This window comes from Macrobrachium nipponense, chromosome 7 (genome assembly GCF_015104395.2).
Source record: "Macrobrachium nipponense isolate FS-2020 chromosome 7, ASM1510439v2, whole genome shotgun sequence".
Classification (NCBI taxonomy): domain Eukaryota; kingdom Metazoa; phylum Arthropoda; class Malacostraca; order Decapoda; family Palaemonidae; genus Macrobrachium; species Macrobrachium nipponense.
The window spans coordinates 115,164,559-115,175,023 of NC_061109.1; the positions used below are offsets into that span (position 1 = coordinate 115,164,559).

At 36.1% G+C, this 10,465-nt stretch overlaps 1 long non-coding RNA gene across 2 annotated transcripts; it reads left to right on the top strand.

Annotated features, from left to right (window-relative positions):
- The first annotated feature begins 572 nt into the window (after positions 1–572).
- LOC135217268 (uncharacterized) lies at positions 573–2,251 on the top strand. 2 transcript variants are annotated; one of them, XR_010315092.1, is made up of 3 exons: positions 573–1,605; positions 1,774–1,835; positions 1,944–1,990. It is a non-coding gene; the product is annotated as an uncharacterized LOC135217268 (long non-coding RNA). The 2 variants fall into 2 exon arrangements; XR_010315091.1 differs by lacking the exons at positions 1,774–1,835; positions 1,944–1,990 and adding an exon at positions 2,121–2,251.
- Positions 2,252–10,465: the final 8,214 nt, after the last annotated feature.

The following is a 10,465-nucleotide window of genomic DNA, read 5'->3' on the forward strand; positions in this document are numbered from 1 at the left end:
TTCAATACGAAGGATGGAAAAGAGACCCGTAAGGTTTGGTTACTATGTATCACCTGTACTTGGTCTAGGGCATGTTACCTCAAAATTTGGTAGGAGTTTGAATGTTGCAGAATTTTTAAGAGCATTTCAGCTACACTGCTTTGAGTACGGGATTCCTCAACTTTGTATTAGTGATCTTGGAACTCGGTTGGTGGCAGGAGCTAATACCATAACTTCCTTCATTAGTGACCCTCAGACGCAATTATATTTTGAGGAAAATAATGTAAAACCTCTCTTCTTTCAGCAATATTTCAAAGGCTGCAGTCAATTGGGATCATTAGTAGAAGTCTGTGTAAAAATGGTAAAAAGATTAATGTTTGGAGCTATTAAGAATTTTGTATTGAGGTTTGTAGACTTTGAAATTTCTTGTCTGTATATTGTTGCATCTCATTAATCGACGACCTATAGCCTTCAAAGAAGCTGTTCGTGCTGAGACTGACCACGTGCCCGAACCAATAACGCCGGAACAGCTCGTGCGAGGCTATGAATTGACTTCTCTAAACCTTATCCCTAACCTAAGTCTTCAACCTCTTTCAGTTGAAGATCCAGAATTTGACCCTGATAATCCAGCTATTTCTCAGAATTACCTAAAGTTGTGTAAAATTAGGCAGACATTAATAGAGACCTATCATAATGAATTTCTAGGTACTCTGATTCAGCAAGCAGTTGACAGAAAGGGGCGGTATCGTCCCGTTACTCATAAATTACTAAAGGTTGGCGATGTTGTATTAATTAAGGAGGAACATACCAAAAGGAATAATTATCCTCTAGGCATAATTCTAGAAGTTTTTAAGAATGATTTGGGTGAAGTTACCCATGCTGTTATTAAGAAGGGAAAAACAGGCCAGACATCAAGGTTCCATGTTAATAATATTATTCCAATACTAGAAAACACAGGAAGTACCAATTCAGCTACTCCTGATTTTTGTAATTCTGTTACTTCGTCCTTAAGGCCCAAAAGAAAGGCTGCTATATTAAGCCAAGAAAGGACAAGACAGATGCTTTAATCTTTATTCAGTATTTGTATTTTCTTGTATTTAATTTAATTATTTTTACATTTCTTAAATGTATTTTTCTTACAATTGTCCAGTAACATATGTTTCAGGATGGAATTTTTTCATTTCTGAAAAAATTCCATCTTCGCCCCTGGACTGTACAAGACATTTCATATTCTCACATGGCGACAGGAAAGACTAGTCATTATTAAGAACTTGGTATTTCAATTGCCCTACTCTTGGTACCATCAAACTGTCTTTCCTGCCGTCCAGTCTTTAAAGATGGGTAGTTTGCTAACTCCTCCTACTTCCATATGCTTTACTCGAGCGAAAACGGCGACGAGGAGCCAGGCAGCCCGGCCGTCAGGCAGACTCAGAGAGAGACTCATAGAGAGAGCCACAGAGAAGAGAGCAGAGACCTCACTCACCTGGGAAGGTTCCTACAATTTTGATTCGTCCGACATGCCTGTCTTAGGCTAAAGGCTTTTATTGGGATCCCTGGTCTACGTCACCCTCTTGTGAACATCTGCCAAAATCCATCTGCAACGCCTTTGTGCATGGTTCGACAATGGTGAGTACCAAGAATATATAGGGCTTATTTTTAAGGTTATCATTGAGAACTCTCATTGCCTTGTGTTGCCTATTCAAGTTTTCCTGTCTGTCATTTTTTCTTATGAAGATTCGTTATAGTTTTTTGTGGTCAATATGTTTTATACATCGTATTCTCTTGTCCCTTCAGGTGATTTAGCTCTCGGACTAGTAACTCTAGCTTATTCATAAATTCACCTTGTTAACACTTGGGTAAAAGAATCGTCTAATACATTAATGTTTCGAGTGGTTATATTTATGACGGATTGTCTCCCATATTACGACCGAGCAAATTTATATTAGGTTTACCGTTCATTTCAGGATGGTGTTTGGTTTCGGTGTATCGGCCCTTTTATTTCCTTCCTGATACTAATGTAAATCTCAGTTGCTCAATTGTAGGTAATTTTAAGTGGGTGGGTTATTATTCCTATGGGTATATTTTTCTACACAAATGACCATGACTTTTAGATACTAATCTTGCTGAATATTTCTTTACAGACAGCGAGCGAAGCAGAACGAAGGAAACGCCCTACGATCTACGTGAATTGCCCTGTTCTCCTACCAATTGTTTGTAACTACGGTACTACGTCATTTTAAAGGCTTATTTATGTAATAAATATCATATTTAATTACATTTTTCCTTCCAACCTTTATTTCAAACCACAGATTTTTATGGTGTTCTGCTTAGCTATTCAATTTTATCTAACGCACTGGGGGGAGGAACTGTCGTGTTTAAATGAATAGCTGTAATTTGTGCAAGAAGTCTTTATTTTATTCTGTGTCTAATCTGGGAACTCTTCCAGATCTTTGCCGAGTCATGTGTCCATGTCTCGTCACTCGCAAGTGCTTCCTTAACACAAGATAACTATGAGTAATTTTGGAAACCAGCATTGACGTTAATCTGGTTATGGCCAGCTTTTCCCTATTGTGAGAGATAGGATTGGTCCACTTTCTAGACGTACCTTTAATCCTTTGAGGCTTGAACATGTGTTGTGATGTATGAAGGGGGTCCTACCAGCGTGGGACGACACAAAGGCTGACTTCAGTCAGAGGAGAGGACACGTCTATCCTCCTGGAGTTATTAGCTTGGACTGAGACAGAGACTGGGTGTTTTTGAATCACCTGAGATTTCACACACAGCCTCCGGCATTGTCTGAAAGATGCGAAAAACACAACCAGCGAATTTGGAAGGAAAAGAGGTCTTATGTTAGGAATTCCTAAAGCTCACATCGAGGCCTAGCTAATCCTGTGACCTGCCTTTCTTAATCTAACCTCGAGGCCTAAGTTATTGGATTATCTTCTTCCCCAAACTTTTGTACAAAAAATTCCCTATTGAAACAAAATTTACTATCTTTGATACATAACCTTATGAGACTAATGAGGTTTGCTACAATTAAGGGAATGTCATGACGTTCTAATTCATCCTCCAAATATTCAAGTAAATCATCTACAGGCACTGTAGATGATTTACTTGATGGTTTAGTCAAGACACATAAAATCAATAACCCTATCAGACCAATCATTAGTTCAGTGGGCTCAGTTACGTATAATTTATCTAAATGGCTTGTAAAAATTCTTACTCCTTTGGTAGGAAACATTTCTAACACGAATGTTAAAAACAATGTTGATTTTATAAACAAATTGAATAGTTTAAATTTGAATTTTGATTTTAATATGGTTAGTTTTGATGTTGTCTCTTTATTTACAAAAGTGCCTGTAGATGATTTACTTGAATATTTGGAGGATGAATTAGAACGCCATGACATTCCCTTAACTGTAGCAAACCTCATTAGTCTCATAAGGTTATGTATCAAAGATAGTAAAATTTGTTTTGATGGGGAATTTTTGGTACAAAAGTTTGGCATGGCTATGGGTAATCCCTTATCTCCTGTCCTTAGCAATATTTACATGGAATTTTTTGAGACAAAACTCTTACCAAGAATTTTGCCCCAAAAATTTTTATGGTTTAGGTATGTGGATGATATTTTCTGTATTTGGCCAGTTCACAAAAATCTCCAGGAATTCTTTAATAATCTCTATAATTTAGTCCCTTCTATAAAATTTACTGTAGAGGAAGAAAGAAATTGTAATTTGAATTTTCTTGATGTAACTGTCCATAGAAATGATAGGAATTTCACCTTTTCAGTCTTTCGGAAATCAACTAACATTGCCTCTTTTGTTCATTACTACTCCAATCCCCATCAAAATGTTAAATTCTCTGTTTTTTCTGGGATGTTCCTAAGGGCTTTATGTGTCAGTAGCCCGCAGTTTATTGACACTGAAATTAAAACTATTTATGATATTGCATTGAAACTTAAATACCCAAGGACTTTTGTAGATGTGGCATGGAAAAGAGCTAGAAAAAATTTTTATTCAACTAATGATAAACTTGAATATAGTAAGCATAACATTCTAAAATTACCCTATGATGAAAGGTTTTTAGATATTCCTAGAAATTTAAAGCTTTTTAACATAAATGTTGTTTTCAGTAATATTAATGTCAAGAGTTTAGTAATCAAAAATTCTCCTAAAGATCTTCCAGGCTGCATATATGAAATCCCTTGCAAAAAGTGTGATAAAGTCTATTACGGACATACCAGTAAATCTCTTTCACGTCTCAAACAGCACCAATATTCTGTGAGAACTGGGCAAATATCGAATGCATTATTCGTACATATGAGAGATTTAGATCATCCTATTAACTGGAGTCAAGCAAGAGCCTTAATCCCATGTTATGACACAGTTTAAAGAAATATCATTGAATCTTGTTTCATCAAGTCAAATGATAGAAACGTGCTACATTTAAGTCATGGTTTATTTAAACTTGATGCTTTCATAATGAAAAAAGTTGTAGATATATATAATCAACAAAATTAATATATTCAGTTTTAATGTTTTGGACTGTAAAGATACTTTGTAATTTCGGTTAGGGTCAAATCTGTTTAGGTTTGTGACCGTGTGATATCCAATAAATCTGGATTATCTCTTTTAATTTTTACCCTTTTGACAATTAACCATCTGGTATTCTTGATCTTGTTGTGTACCTGAGACCTTTCTCTCCAATTGTATTTCATTCGCTCCTTGACAATGCCTTAGTAAAGACGAAAGCGATTAGATTTCTGACTATCATTTTCCTGTGTATTTGCTTATATATATATATATATATATATATATATATATATATATATATATATATATATATACACACACACACACACACACATATATATATATATATATATATATATATATATATATATAAGTATCACATTACCGTGATTCATATACATATATCGAACTACAAATGTCCTTTAATATCTAATTCGCTCTACCTCAGAATTAATATATTTTCATATATGTTTAACCGAGGGGGAATTTATTAAGCGATAATAGAATTGGCGATCGACAGGCGCGAACCATCGACCTCTCAATTCCAGGACTGGCAGTGAAGCCCCAGACCACCCTGCCACCGCAAGAGATATAAGTATATGCTGCCTCCCACCTCATATACTTGCCGCGCATAGGTATTTTTTTGTTTGGAGACTGCATACAGCCCATCTCGTTCTCGGTTGCGTGGTAGTGCTTTTGCCCGCACGTAGTCATTATATAAGTCTATCACAATACCGTGATTCATATACATATATCGAACTTCAAATGTCCTTTAATATCTAATTCGCTCTACCTCGGAATTAGTATATTATCGCTTAATAAATTCCCCCTCGGTTAAACATATATGAAAATATAAGTGAATTATAATCGGTAGATCTAGGCGGCCTTGACTATGGCAGTTGCGGTTTTTCTATGCAGTTTTACCTACTGAACAGGAATTTTAAGTAATATACGGCGAAATACATTGGATGCCCCAGTCCCTAGTGGATGGCGTATCCGCGGTTACGTTCCTTGCAGTCCGTGCGGACGCTTCTGTAGAAATACCTAATGAAAGTTTGCTTCGTCACCGACGTCGGGCAGACGACACACAAAACGGCTGAAACCGACAGACTTCTGTTGAAATGCCATAGATGTATACACATACAAGTGAAGCTTCAATATTATTATGCGATGAAAAATCATTTACTATAAAATATAAAAAGATAGATTACTTTCTGGTAGTGTTATTAAAATGAATTTGCGCTGGACTCGTCTTTCAGAAATCCCATGTATACTGTAAAGAAGTGTAACAGGATGTTTTGCCTCGGCCACCGATCGAGTGTGTTACACACACACACAAATACAGTTTTCATGATAAGGGAAAATGAGAAGTCAGTGGTTAATAAAACAGGCGATAAATGAAAACTTTTTGAACGTTCTGTGAATTATCAGAAAATGCATATTTCAACTTAAAATTGAATAATACTTGTTTTCTACGTTCTGTTTACGTCGTCCTGATCGGATCTCCCCAAGGGTGACATTTCAGAATTTCGTTGTTAAACAATTCCAACACTACCTTTGATGTCTAAAACTGAAAAAAATATAGCATACATACTGCATATAGCTACTGTTACAACCCTGATATAGAGAGACATTACTATTTTTCTACTAATGCTGGGGGACCGGGTCAAAAAGAGGTAAGCGTGTAAACAAGATCCGAAAAAGGCAGCCAGGATCAGGAGAGTAACACTATGCCTAAGTCATAAGTTATACTACCTGTAACGGAGTGAAGGAACAATGAAGCTGTGAGTACTTTACACTTGAAGAAGTCTCATGAAGTTATAATCCAAGAAGGGGAATCCTATGATGAGGAGTCACTTGATTTGAAATGTATTGTAAACAAGAGCTCTGTTCAACCTTATGATGTTAGTTGTCAATTGAATCATAAGCCATTTTTATTTAAAATTGACACCGGTTCAGCTATTTCCACGTTAAAGTATGATGATTTCAAGAAGTTAAATTGTACATTACTGAACTTTAAACTAAATTGCAGGGTTATAACCAAGTGCCAATTAAAGTATTTGGGAAGGTCAAAGTTTCAAATTTTCAGTACAAACAGCAAAATCGTTCAGACGTTGAATTCATAATTGTTGGGTCAGACTCCCCAAATAACTTGATTGGTAGGAATTTAATAAATAAGTGCAATATAATCAATGTCCATCAGTTAAATATAAAAGGTTTTGTGGAAAACTCTAATGTAGATAGCTTGAAACCTATTTAGAAATGTCAAGCCCGACTGTATCCTAAAGTTGGTCATGCTCCTGTTTTTCAGAAGGTCCGCACGGTGCCACTGACGTTACGCAGTGAGGTTGAGAGTGCGCTGCAAGAGCTTGAAAAAAATAAGATTATAATAAGGTAGAATTCTCAGAATATGCCTCACCCATTGTTACTGTCAGGGTTTGTGGGGATTTTCGTAAAATGAATTAAATTCTTCATGAATCTAAATTCCCATTACCTAATTTGTCAGAATTAATTTCCAATGTGTCTGGATATAAGTATTATACCAGACTTAATCTCAAGAATGCTATTTGCAAATGGAAGTTGCTCCAGAAGACCGTAAATATTTGGTAATTAGCACACATTTGGGTCTATATAGATATTTACGGTTACCATTTGGTATCCATTTTGCTCCTGCAATATTTCAGAGTTCATTTCCCAATTGCTAGCTTCTTATGAATTTGCTTATCCATATCTGGATGATATTGTTCTATGTGGAAACTCACCAGCTGAACATGATAAACGTGCAACTAGCAGAGAGAAGAGCCCCATTAACTGTCCTTGTTTTCAGTCTGTTTCTTTTAGTTTTAAATAGGTTAACTTTACTGAACACTTGTTCGCATCCAGCATTACAGTGCGGCAAGCAAAGAGCAGTTAGAGCAAAATTGGCTAGGTCTGAAAAACTAGACTTTTTAGGACACTTCTCCCCAGAACTTATCAGCTGACTCATTAAAGAGATGTTTAAGTTCATGTTGCAATATGGGAAACATTCTCCATTGATCATCCAGCTTTTGAAGTAGTGAGTGGTCATCTGGGAGTACAATCAGAGGAAGCTTAGATGCAAGAGGGAATGAGGAGGGGATTCTTTCTCTGAATTCTGACGAGAGAGCATTTTTTGGACAGAGACAGTTTAACTTTGATAGGACACCATCATTGAAATTATACCTCTTCTTTATTTCTGTGCATGCCACTACAAGGAAACTTCTACACCTCTGAAAAAACTCCTGCTGTTGAGCTTTCTTTTCCTGTATGAAGGGTTTTTTAAATCCCTGCATAACTTCAATTCCTAGGTACATTTAGCTGTCACTAAGATGACTGTCATGTCTTTCAGGATTTACAGTATTTTGATCAGTTTTCATTACATAGGTCCTGTCCATAAATGAGAGAAGGAGGTCTGGAAAAAATTGTTGAACTCAGTAAACTTTGGAAGAACCCAGTCAAGGAACATGAAATATAATTTAATGAAAGGATCATGAAGGGAGTTGATAATCAACTCTGTTGCTAATAGTTTCTCAGCGAGCCACTTCTCCGAGGAAAATGGCTGCAGTGTCTCCCACTGTTCCAATAGCCTTTGAACCACGTTACAATTGGAGACAAGCGGCGGTAAGCCATGTACGGACTCTGAAATAAATTTTTTTTGTTTTGTTTTTTTAGAAATTAGACTGTTTCATGGAGGAGTTCACCGACCACTTACATTTGTAATTTATATACTTATCAACCTTAGAATTACCGTACAAACCGTACGATAATGGAAAATGCTATCGTACGTCGCAACAAGGCTGTTTTTATCGTACATGTACGATAATTATCTTACGTGTGGCAACACTGAATCGAAGTTCGAACTTCGAAGCTAGGAAAGAAGGATCTACAACTGAAATATACAAAGCGTTAATACTTCTTCTTCTTTATTTTAGTAGGAAATATGGCTTCTTTTACAGGAGCCAATGTACTCCCATGCAAAATCACATCAAAATTACAAAGATTTGTCATGCACTCATGCTAACTTTTATTTGAGGAGGAAAATTAGTAAGTTAATATGGTATGTGCTAGCAGTGAAGGTATGGGATGAATGATGAGTTTATATAAATCACATAAGGTTCATTCCATTGATATTACCATTTTTCATACAAAACACTACTCTAATAGCTACAAAATAACCTCTTATAATTTTAAATTATCCCATCTCAAGTATCACCGTTAAATATAGTCACCTGACGAGTACAAACTTCAGTTTGTTTATTGGCTAAATTTAACCAGTTTGCCTAATCTGGCAGTTTTGATATTTCAATATGGCTATAGCGTGTTTAGTTGGTTGGATTTTCCTAAAACGTTAAAAGTACTTCATAATAATCATAAGCGTTAATTCACAAGTGTTTTCCTAAGGTTTCTTACCATTTGTATTGGCGACTTGGTATTCGAGAATCAGAAGGAAAGTGGCATACTACTGCATACTGGATGCCAATAATAAACCACATTATTCAGAGGGCAGAATTACACACATACACACACATATATATTACACACACACACACACACACACTATATATATATATATATATATATATATATATATATATATATATATATATAAACTCTCAAATGCCGGTTTGAATCATTGGAACATACAAAGGTAAAGCAGCCAGACAGTTCAGTGGGAACTTGGAAGGAGAGTCACGAACAAGAGTGGACGGAAAGTAAACGAAGAAAGCAATGTAGTACCTTTGAGATTGAAGAAAAGACATCTTGATTTATAAGAGAAATCACTAGTGGAAGAGAAAATGACCAGGAAAAAGGAAATAGAGAGGAAAACAGTAGATGAGGTTATAAAAAAAGATGTTAATGGATACTATCCACAAAAAAGATTTCTGCTGTTAAGAACTTAAGAACAATAAATGCCGAGCAATTGTAAATGTGTAACAAATAGAAGAAGAATTTGATCAAGTCTGTGTCTGTCTATTTGATTAAGGAAGGGGAAGCGTGAACAGTGGAGGAAAAAGATTTTGAAGAAATAAGCAGACTGAAATGAGCTGGACAAGTATATAGTAAGTATCAAGATCTTGGAAAACAGGAAAGTACGAGATAGTGAGCTGTTGGGCAATAGGTTAGAATAGTAAAATATGTGGGTAAAGGTATAAACGAAAGCATACTAAGGCTTCCACTTCATCCTTCTGCAATCCAGGGATTCGTATTCCTGTGCCTTAAGGAGTCTTAAGATATGTGATAAAAACTCGTGCAAATGTTTTGGTACAAATCACACCCAGGTGTAGCGCCTCAGCGGCGTGGTTGGTATAGTATTAGCGTCCCACTTCGGTGATCGCGGGTTCGATTCTCGGCCATTCCATTTAGGAGTGAGAGATGTGTGTTTCTGGTGATAGAAGTTCACTCTCGAGTGGTTCGGAAGTCACGTAAAGCCGTTGGTCCCGTTGCTGAATAACCACTGGTTCCATGCAACGTAAAAACACCATACAAACAAAACAAACACCCAGGTGTCCTGCATGCAAGAAGCATGTGGACATGACAACTTATCTTTCCAGGACGTGTATGTTTCTATTGTGTATATATTTGGACAAGAGGTCGAAATCTGACAGGTGAGAAGAAAATGACAAAAAATTAAATGAAAGGAACTTTGACAAGAATAAGGTTCACCATACAGAGAAATAAGATTTTTTAGAATGTGGACAAATAATTGTTTTCAATGAAGTAACACATGAGAGGAGTCAGACAATTATGGAGAAATTAAATGTTAAACTAAAAGATGTTAAAATAGCCTGCCTTAACTTACAGTTAAGGCTATTACTGGTACAAATTGCAATATCATACCATGTATGATATTGCATAACCCCTATGAACTTTCATGAACCCATGTCATTATATATTAAAGAACCCCTATTGAATATTAAGGGAGTACTATTGATATT